General features: G+C 44.6%; 1 pseudogene; it reads right to left on the bottom strand.

Annotated features, from left to right (window-relative positions):
• Window positions 1-5009: 5009 nt before the first annotated feature.
• On the bottom strand, window positions 5010-9368 carry LOC147111802 (uncharacterized; annotated as a pseudogene).
• Between the last annotated feature and the right edge of the window lie 236 nt (window positions 9369-9604).

The following is a 9604-nucleotide window of genomic DNA, read 5'->3' as shown; positions in this document are numbered from 1 at the left end:
GAAAAAGGGTTTCAACCCGAAACGTCGACTCTAATTTCTCTCCACGGATGTTGCCTGGCCTGCTGAGTTTTTCCAGCATTTTCTGTTGTTATTTCGGATTTCCAGCATCTGCAGTATTTTGCTAAGGTACAATTTGCCCTATCTTAGTCTCTACTCAACCCATTCAATCTCCTGGTGGTGGCAGCCAATTATGTAACCAACTTTGTTCATGCTTTTAATTGGTACACATTCTTTACAATGTAATCAGGCTGCTTCACACTTGCCATATGACCACATAACTGGATTTCATCAGTAAATTTTATGTTATTACTACTAGAAATGTCCTCTTCCTTATCATTTATGGGTCACATAGAAGGAAACCAAGAACAGGCATTGTGGACTACCACTAGTACTGCCCCTAGTCAGAGCTTTGTCCATTTACCAACACCTTCCAGAGGCCAAGCAAGTTTCCAATGTAATGTGATTCAATGCAACAAAGTGATCATTCAGTTATATACTAGCAGGATTCACAGGATAAAGGAAACTATATATGATTGAGCATTTCATAAAGTAAAATAGTTGCACCCAGAAGGAGTATACAGGCAGCATATTGAAGAGTTCAAAAATCTATTGTCTTTGGATTGAAAAGTGGCATGGAGGGGCAAGTGTGCACGTTAAATATATCTTTGCTTTATAAGGGCAAGATAAATAAAGCCTCCTTCCCTGCAACTTTTTATACTATTCATTAGAAAATATTACAAAAAAAGTGTTTTTCTACTCTATGTTTGGAACATCACAGCCTTACTAATTCTATAAGATGTACAGCAGTCATACAGAGCAAAATGCACTGTGATTAGCATATCAATACATTTTTATATTAACATGAAACTTCTGTCTCCATTATTTAAAAAATATTAAAACATTTAAAATAAATGCAGTAATTCTTCCATATGCTAATATCACACAGCACAATTTCACTCAATAAAGTGATAAACAAGGTACCAATTGATTCATGAGTGTCTGATTTTTATTAGCACAATCGGCACTCTGAAAATATGGCCAGGATCTTACCTGAGGAGGCACGTTGGGGGCGGGACTGCCGGTTTCCGGGTTCTAGTCCTGCCCCCAGCGGCATCTGACGACCTGATGCTATTTTCCCCTGAATGGCCTCAGAGCTGGTAAAATCCAGCCCTTGTAGGGGGTGGTGTTTGGGGTCAGCTTCACCTCTGACTTATGAGTGGTTTGAATCGCTCCCACTCCCTTGGTTCTAGACCTTGGACTTATTTGGGGGTTGTGACAAAAGTGCAGCAGACAACTGGTTTTGGTGTAAGAAAACTTTGATCTTTATTTGAGAAAGAAAATACAACACAATAATCTAAAATGGGGAACACTTCGATACACACGAGGGAATTACAGTAGAAAAATACCTCACCCCTCCCAATCCCACCTTACTAGCTAAGTTGGACTCTAAAGGACCAGGGATAATGCTCACCAAATGAATCCTTGACAGTTGGGCTGGTTCGTGGTTTCGGGGTTCACTGGATATGTTGGTTGGGGCCTGCCATACCCCGGACGCGGTAGAGGGCTTCACCTGCATATCTGGTCAGTCTTTGCGAGTCCGCTGATGCGGTAGGAAGCGTATTGGATTTATCAGGTGAGTACCAAATTTTCTTCTGTTAGAAATAGGGCTTAGAGTCTCTTTGAGTAAAATCTTGCCCAGGGGTAAGTCAGGAATAGTTTGTAGAGTGGAAAAACTTGCAAATCTTCGGTTTTCTTCCGAGTTGGTTTTCTTTGGTCGCAGTGGCCCAATATTACCCAGTTGGCTGATGGTAATGTTCGGTTGGTTGTTTCATAAGGCCCTTGTTGCCGCGAGGTGTCCGATGGCGGCTTCTTCTTCTTCTTCTTCCTTTGAGATGCTTGAACTCTACTGAACTTGGAACTCCTCTGTAATTCTTGAACTCCCACCTTGCTGTACTCTGAACTTCGAGAAAACAGGCCTTCAATTATACTAATTGAGGCCTCCTAATCTGCGTGCCAAATCAATCCCAGTTTATTGTTAGATTTTGGCAGGCTCATTAATATTAGGTTGTTTAAAGTGGTTTCGGGATGGTTCCATGAGCTGTTGAAGTTTAAAGAATGTGTGAAGTGGTTTCATGAGCTACTGAACTCTTACTTGATTGTAGTGAACTGTCCTCAGGCTTTGAGTTTCCTGTGGGGCCTGAGATTCTTCGTAGGTTGGCGAAGTGATTTGCTTTATGCATGTTTTTGGATGGGTCCTGTATTTTGGGTGTGGCTGTTCTTCCGTGGGTCTACTGTTAGAATGTAAATTGTCTGATAGGGGCTGAGTGATGTTTAGATAGTTCCCCAGACAGCTTGATTAACTGATTAACTCCAATATCCAAACTGTCTTTACAGAGGTTGATCCCATTTCTTGTTACAGCCTTTTCTTTCTTACAAGCCCAAACATGCCTTTAAAAATGTCAAATCTTGGTTTTTGACCTTGAATCTCCCTCCGTTAGGCCCAATATTTTATCACCCTGAAATGGTTAGAAAAGAGTCCAAAGTCCTTTTCTTTAGGGGTTTTCTCCGAGTTTTGGGGGGGGACCTGTGAATTTTGAGAATCTTACACCTATGTAACTGTTTTATTCACAGGTTTACAAAGTGCTACCTACAAGATTGGGGAGACCCATCACCAGAAAGATTGTCCATATGGTGATATAGTGAATTAAGAAGCACCTCAGCTACAGAAGAATTAGATACTGGAGGCAGAAACCAATGACCACTCACAATCCAGACAACACAAGGAAGCTCTAAAGAGCAACATTTTTTTGGGAGGAGAGTTGCTGGATTTCCATTAATACTAGAGAGAAAACCTGTTGCACCAAAACAGAGGTATACCCAAGACAATTGCATAATATTATGCAAAGTAAACATGCTGCTGTGTATCTAAGAATATCCAAGCCTTCATGGACATTGTCAATATATTAGCGACGCAAGCAAGCACTCCTACAGCAAGTTCTGAAAAGGTGTTGGAATGGCCAGTATTTGACACTTGTCTCTTATTGCAGATGTTCTGAATTGCATAGCATGAACCAGCAAAGATCCTCCAGTGGTTAAAACAAGAGGTCCTTCCTGTTGTTCAGCTGTTTACTGTGCAACTGGTTCTTAAGGGAATGCCTTTGGTGGCTGTTAGGTTCTCCTCTATCGGATTTAACATCCTCTTGAACATCCTTATTGTGCTCTGAAATGAAGCTGCTAGTATATTGCAGCTTGCGTCTCGGGAGAACATGCTAACTGAGAAACTTTCCTGCATTTATTTTGTAATGTGCACTTGGTCTTCCTGTAAACAAGTTGCACTGTGGGGGCCCAACATTCTGTGCATACCGTGGCAGTCATAATGTTGCATCAAACATCACAACAAACGCAATGGGAAAAGATCATGCATGGTAACATTATGATGAAACATGATGTCACCCCAGAAATGTGCAGTCTGCATCACAGCATTTACCTTATCTAATAAAACAGCCAGTGAAAAATGTATTTTTCCTGCCACCAATCTAAAAAAAATTCAGCTGGCAAACCCATTCTACAGGAGGCGGCAGCCAAAAAGTAATATAAAAGCAGCAAAATCGTTGTCTCAGGTTGGCTTCAGTAGACTTGGATGAAGACGGTCATCGGTGAAAACATGAAGGACATTACTTGATTAATGACCCGGGACTGAACATGCACTGGAAATGTGAAAAGCCTGCTGCAGATGCCAAAGTAGCACATTTTATTCAGGCCAAGTGCAGAAGGACAATGTGGACCCTGGACTTTACTTCATTTCATGCTGATTAGCAAACTGATTCTGGAAGACATTATGAGCAGTGCTTTCAAGCTTCTTCAATTGGATGGATTAATTGTAAAAATTGTTAATGTCGTTTTTGTACAGAACATTGTGTCCTGTACTTGAAATCGTTTCACAATTATAGAAAGTTCAGTTTCAGAACAACATGGGCATCTTTACACTTTCAATTAGGTTATCATTTTATGCTCACTACTGCTGCCAGCATAAAGTAGCACATAGGTCAAATACCTCATTCCTGTTCAATTAGCTTTCAAATTTGAATCTTTTCCCATAGCATCTGACTTGTATTAACTTGTGTTGTGTATTGGAATATGCAATGTGCATACACTTACTATCACATTGTTTCTCTTAAAATGGTGAGAATCTTGTTTATCTGTTTCTTTGCTTAAGGTCATATCAATAGTATCATGCACCAATGTAGCATTATATTTAAAGCTAATTGCAAACAAGTTAGCAGACAGCGCGCCTGTGGCTCTGTTGCCAAGGCTTAGGTAAACTAGAAACAACCATTAAATAAACTGTAACTGGCTTCATCAGGGATTTGGGGTCTGGGACTATATCAGTTGGAGCTCAGGTTGATCACATCAACTTCCAAGCAGCAGGTATGCGACATTAGGAACTGATTGGGGGAATTTTAAACCCCAAAAATGGGTGTGTTGGGATCGGGTGGAAGATTAAAGAGTTAAAAATCTGAATCCTGACCTCAAACCCACCCACTTCCGGTTTTAACAGAAGCGGGATGGGGGCGCGCAGCCAACTCGCTCCCAGGAGGTGGGTTGGCACTTTAAATATTATAATGAGGCTGTGTGCCTCATGGTGATCCACCATTTTAAATTTAACTGTGGGCGGACACGTTTCCCAGGCCTTGGGGAACCCAGCAGCTAAAGGAGGCGAGGACTGCTGGATCCAGCAGCTAAACGCCTTTCCACTTACCTGCTGGATCCAGCGATCCTGCCTCGCCAACCCCTGTGATCGGACACACCCCCACCCTTCCAATCTCCTCCCGAGGCATCCGACCCTCCCACCACAAGACCTCCGATCCACCCCCCCCCCCCCCCCCGGCCTTCCGATCCCCAGCTCCCTCCAGCCTTCGATTTCCTTTCTGGCCTTCCGACCTCCTCCTCCGGCCTTCCAACCATCCCCCTCCCCACCCACGATCCCTCCCTCCCTCCTCTCTGTGGCCTCATGCCACAGGCCTATCCACCCACCAGACAGCCAGCCTTTCCTCCTGGCTGGCTGCAGGCAGGAAACAGAGATTCAAAATGTTAATCAGGCCCTGCCATTAAATTTGGCAGGGTCTGAGGGAAACCTAATACAATAGCAAAATACTGCAGATGCTGGAAATCTGAAATAACAACAGAAAATGCTGGAAATACTCAGCAGGCCAGGCAGCATCCATGGAGAGAGAAACAGAGTTAACGTTTCAGGTCTGGGACCCTTGATCAGAACTGGAAAAAGCTGGATATGTAACAGATATTAAGCAGAGACGGGGGGAGGGGGTTTAGGAGGGGAGGAAGGAATTGAAAGAACATACTGTACTTTTGTAAGAGGCAAGAAAGATAAAATGTTGTAAATGGGAATGGCAAAAATCATACAGCATGAAAAATGGGGGCAGGGATAATTATCTGAAATTGTTGAACTCAATGTTGAGTCCAGAAGGCTGTAAAGTGCCTAATCAAAAGATGAGGTGCTGTTCCTCGAGCTTACGTTGAGCTTCATTGGAACAATGTAATAGGCCGAGGACAGAGAGATCAGAGTGGGAGTGAAGCGGAGAACTAAACTGACAGGCGACCGGAAGCTCAGGGTCACCCTTACGGACTGAACGGAGGTGTTCCGCAAAGCAGTCGCCCAATCTGCGTTTGGTCTCCCCAATGTAGAGGAGACCGCATCGTGAGCAGCGAATACAGTATATTAAAATGCAAGAAGTACAAGTAAATTGCTGTTTCACCTGGAAGGGGTGTTTGGGGCCCTAGACAGTGGGAAGGGAGGAGGTAAAAGGGCATGTGTTGCATCTCCTGCGCTTGCACGGAAAGGTGCCAGGCGAAGGAGAAGGGCTGTTAGGGGTGATTGAGGAGTCGACCAGGGTGTCGCGGAGGGAGTGGTCCCTTTGGAATGCTGAAAGGGGAGGTGAGGGGAAGATGTGTTTGGGGGTGGGATCACTTTGGAGGTGGCGGAACTGGTGGAGGATGATCCGTTGAATGTGGAGGCTGGTGGGGTGAAAGGTGAGGACGGGGGAACCCTATCGTGGTTCTGGGAGGGAGGGGAAGGGGTGAGAGCAGAAGTGCGGGAAATGGAATGGACATGGTCAAGGGCCGTGTCAAAAACAGTAATGGGGAATCCTCGGTTGAGGAAAAGGGAAGACATGTCGGAAGCACTGGTATGGAAGGTGGCATCATCAGAACAGACGCGACGGAGACGGAGAAACTGGGAGAATGGGATAGAGTCCTTACAGGAAGCGGGGTGGGAGGAAGTGTAGTCCAGGTAGCTGTGGGAGTCAGTGGGCTTGTAGTGGATGTTTATCAAAAGCCGATCGCCAGAAATGGAGACAGAGAAGTCAAGGAAGGGAAGGGAAGAGTCGGAGATGGACCATGTGAAGGTGAGGTAAGGGTGGAAATTGGAAGTAAAGTGAACTTATCTAGTTCAGGGCGAGAGCAGGAAACGGCACCGATACAATCATCGCTGTACCGGAAAAAGAGGTGAGGGAGGGGACCTGAGTAGGACTGGAACAAAGAATGTTCCACATATCCCATGAACAGGCAGGCATAGCTAGGGCCCATGCAGGTTCCCATAGCAACACCATTAATTTGGAGGAAGTGCGTGGAGTCAGAGGAGAGGTTGTTCAATGTGAGAACAAGTTCAGCCAGGCGGAGGAGGGTGGTGGTGGATGGGGACTGGTTGAGCCTCTGTTGAAGGAAGATGCGGAGCGCCCTCAGGCTGTCCTGGTGGGGGATGGAGGTGTAGAGGGATTGGATGTCCATAGTGAAAAGGAGACGGTTGGGGCCAGGAAGCTGGAAACTGTTAAAGTGACGGAGGGCGTCAGAAGAGTCGTGAATGTAGGTGGGAAGAGACTGGACAAGGGGAGAAAAAATAGAGTCGAGATAGGAAGAGATAAGTTCCATGGAGCAAGAACAGGCTGAAACAATGGGTCTACCGGGGCAGTCCTGTTTGTGGATCTTAGGAAGGAGGTAGAAGCGGGCTGTGCGGGGTTGGGGGACTATGAGGTTGGCAGCCATGGAGGGAAGATCTCCAGAGGAGATGAGGTCAGTGACAGTCTTGGAAACAATGGCTTGATGTTTGCTAGTGGGGTCATGGTCCAGGCGGAGGTAGGAGTAGGTGTTGGAGAGTTGGAGTTCAGCTTCCACTAGGTAGAGGTCAGTTCGCCAAACAACAGCACCACCCTTATCAGCAGGTTTAATGATAATGTTAGGGTTGGATCAGAGAGAACGGAGTGCTGCAAGTTCAGAGGGAGGTAGGTTGCAGTGAGAGAGGGGAGCAGAGAAATTGAGACAGCCGATATCACGTCGGCAGTTAGCAATGAAAAGATCTAGAGAGGGTAAGAGGCCAGAGGGAGGGGTCAAAGTAGAACGAGAATTTAGAAAGCAGGAGAAAGGGTCAGCTGTGCAGGGGGAAGACTCCTGGCCAAAGAAGTGGGCATGGAGACGAAGGCGACGGAAAAAGAGCTCAGCATCGTGCCGAGCTCGAAATTCATTGAGATGGGGACATAAGGGGATAAAGCTCAGACCTTTGCTGAGGACTGATCATTCAGGGTCAGAGAAGGGAAGGTCAGAACGGATTGTGAAAATACAGCAGGGGGTGAGATTGGATGAAGGGATGGGATCAGAGGAAAGTGACGGGGAAGAAGGTTCTGGAGGAGCGTTGATGTCCAAGAGTTGATGAAGCTTGCGATCCTTGACATCAGAAAGGAAGAAAAAAAGTTTTTTGTTGAAGCGTCGGATGAGTCGAAGGATGAAATGGAACTGTGGACCTGGACAGCTTTGAGATAGAGTGCATCGGTGCTGCTGAAGAGAGAGGTCGAGAGCGTTCATGTGGCGGCGCATGACGTTGAGCGTGGATCTCAAGATGCGGCGAGAGCAGTAGTTCGAGGAACACTGAATATCGAGGAGATATTTGTAATCCTGGGTGGATCCAAAACATGAAGGGTGGAAATTCAGTTGGAATCCACATGGAATAACTCGGAACCGGAGGGAAATCCTGTTCTCCTGGGTTGCAGCCGCCCTGTTCCCTACCAGCCTCCAAATTAAAATTCCGGCCATTGTGTCAGTAATTTAAAGAATACGATGATTTATAAGAGATTCAAAAGCTGGATGTTCATTTTTAGAACACAGGAGTTTGGAAAAGTTTTGTATGAGACTGTGGAGGAGTAGGTGGAGTCCAAGCGCACAATATGAGATACATTTTCCACTGTTTGCTATTTTTAGCAACAGCGTAGTGGGAGTATAAAGCAGCTTTATAGTCATGTCTTGTTTTTCTCTAAACTTAGTGAATGGAGAAAATATACAATTTCTACTCATGTGTACCCATTTGTGCTAAATATATCAGATATATATGATGTAGGTTAATAGCGCCTGGAGTGTAAGAAATTCCTTGATGTGTCAATGAGGATTAGACCCTTGTAATGCATGACTAGGAAAAGTGGGAGTCTGAGTGAGAAGAATTTGTACAAGATTTAGAAAATATTTTTTGAAAATTTGAAGCAGAAACATGTTTTGATTGTGCTTTCAAGTGTTCATACAGAGTCGCAGTTGTTGCATTTTCTATTTTTGATTTATTGGAGGTAGACGTTCACGCAAAGCAGCTGTTTTTGCTACTTGCTGTTCAGGATGATGGCTCTGTATTTCACAGATCCAATAGCAAAAACCAATACAGTAATGCTTTCATTAGTAAAACATAAACTGCTGAAAAATCAGTGCAGGCCCATCAACCCTTCATCAAAATGAAAGGTCTTGGCTCAAAAGGTTTTTTTTCTTAAATGCCAGCACCTGCTCTGATTTTATTTCAGACTTCCAGTATTTGCAGTTTTTCCCCCTTTTTTTGTCTTTAGATTCATAGAAACATAGAAGATAGGAGCAGGAGTAGGCCATTCGGCCCCTCGAGCCTGCTCCGCCATTCAATGAGATCATGGCTGATCATCCAAATTCAGTACCCTGTCCCTGCCTTCTCCCCATATCCCTTGATCCCTTTAGCCTTAAGAAATATATCTAGGTAGTGTTGCAGTGAGTTTAAGCAATGGTCAATTGTAACAGAAGCTCAGCTCCATCCTGCTGCAAATGATAAAGAAAAAATACAATACCACAATTTTAAGTATAGAGAGAAATGTAATTAGAGTTAAACTGGAAGCAGAATTCCCTCATAAAATGGGAGACTTTAGAATGGAGTCAGGCTGTCTGCGAGAACGCAGACCAGATCATTTGATCTAATATTTAATCATCTAAGCGGCAGGTGATGTAATATCTCCAACATTTAGCAGTTCCTGGGTTACGTGCGGCCTAAATGAACTGCTGTGTTCCTCAAATGACATCATCTTCACGATGCCCCATTATGTCTTTGAAACTAGCTTGACTGACAGCTCTGTGCTTGGTAGCCTCTTCGGCTGTGATAAATACACAAGTGATTGGCTGCTTCTTTAGTTCACTTGTCTGTACCGTATGTTCAAGTCACTGGGGTGAGATGGAGCTTGAAGTACCTACGTTATGGATTTTTAAGATACATTTAAGAGGACTTTGGAAAGCACCATGGACTGGGGGCTACAAAGTGACC

The sequence above is a fragment of the Somniosus microcephalus genome, chromosome 10 (genome assembly GCF_052327205.1).
Source record: "Somniosus microcephalus isolate GS21.2 chromosome 10, FLI_Smic_1.0, whole genome shotgun sequence".
Taxonomy (NCBI): Eukaryota; Metazoa; Chordata; class Chondrichthyes; order Squaliformes; family Somniosidae; genus Somniosus; species Somniosus microcephalus.
Note: the sequence above shows the minus strand (reverse complement) of the source record. Positions and strands in the feature narration are given on the sequence as shown.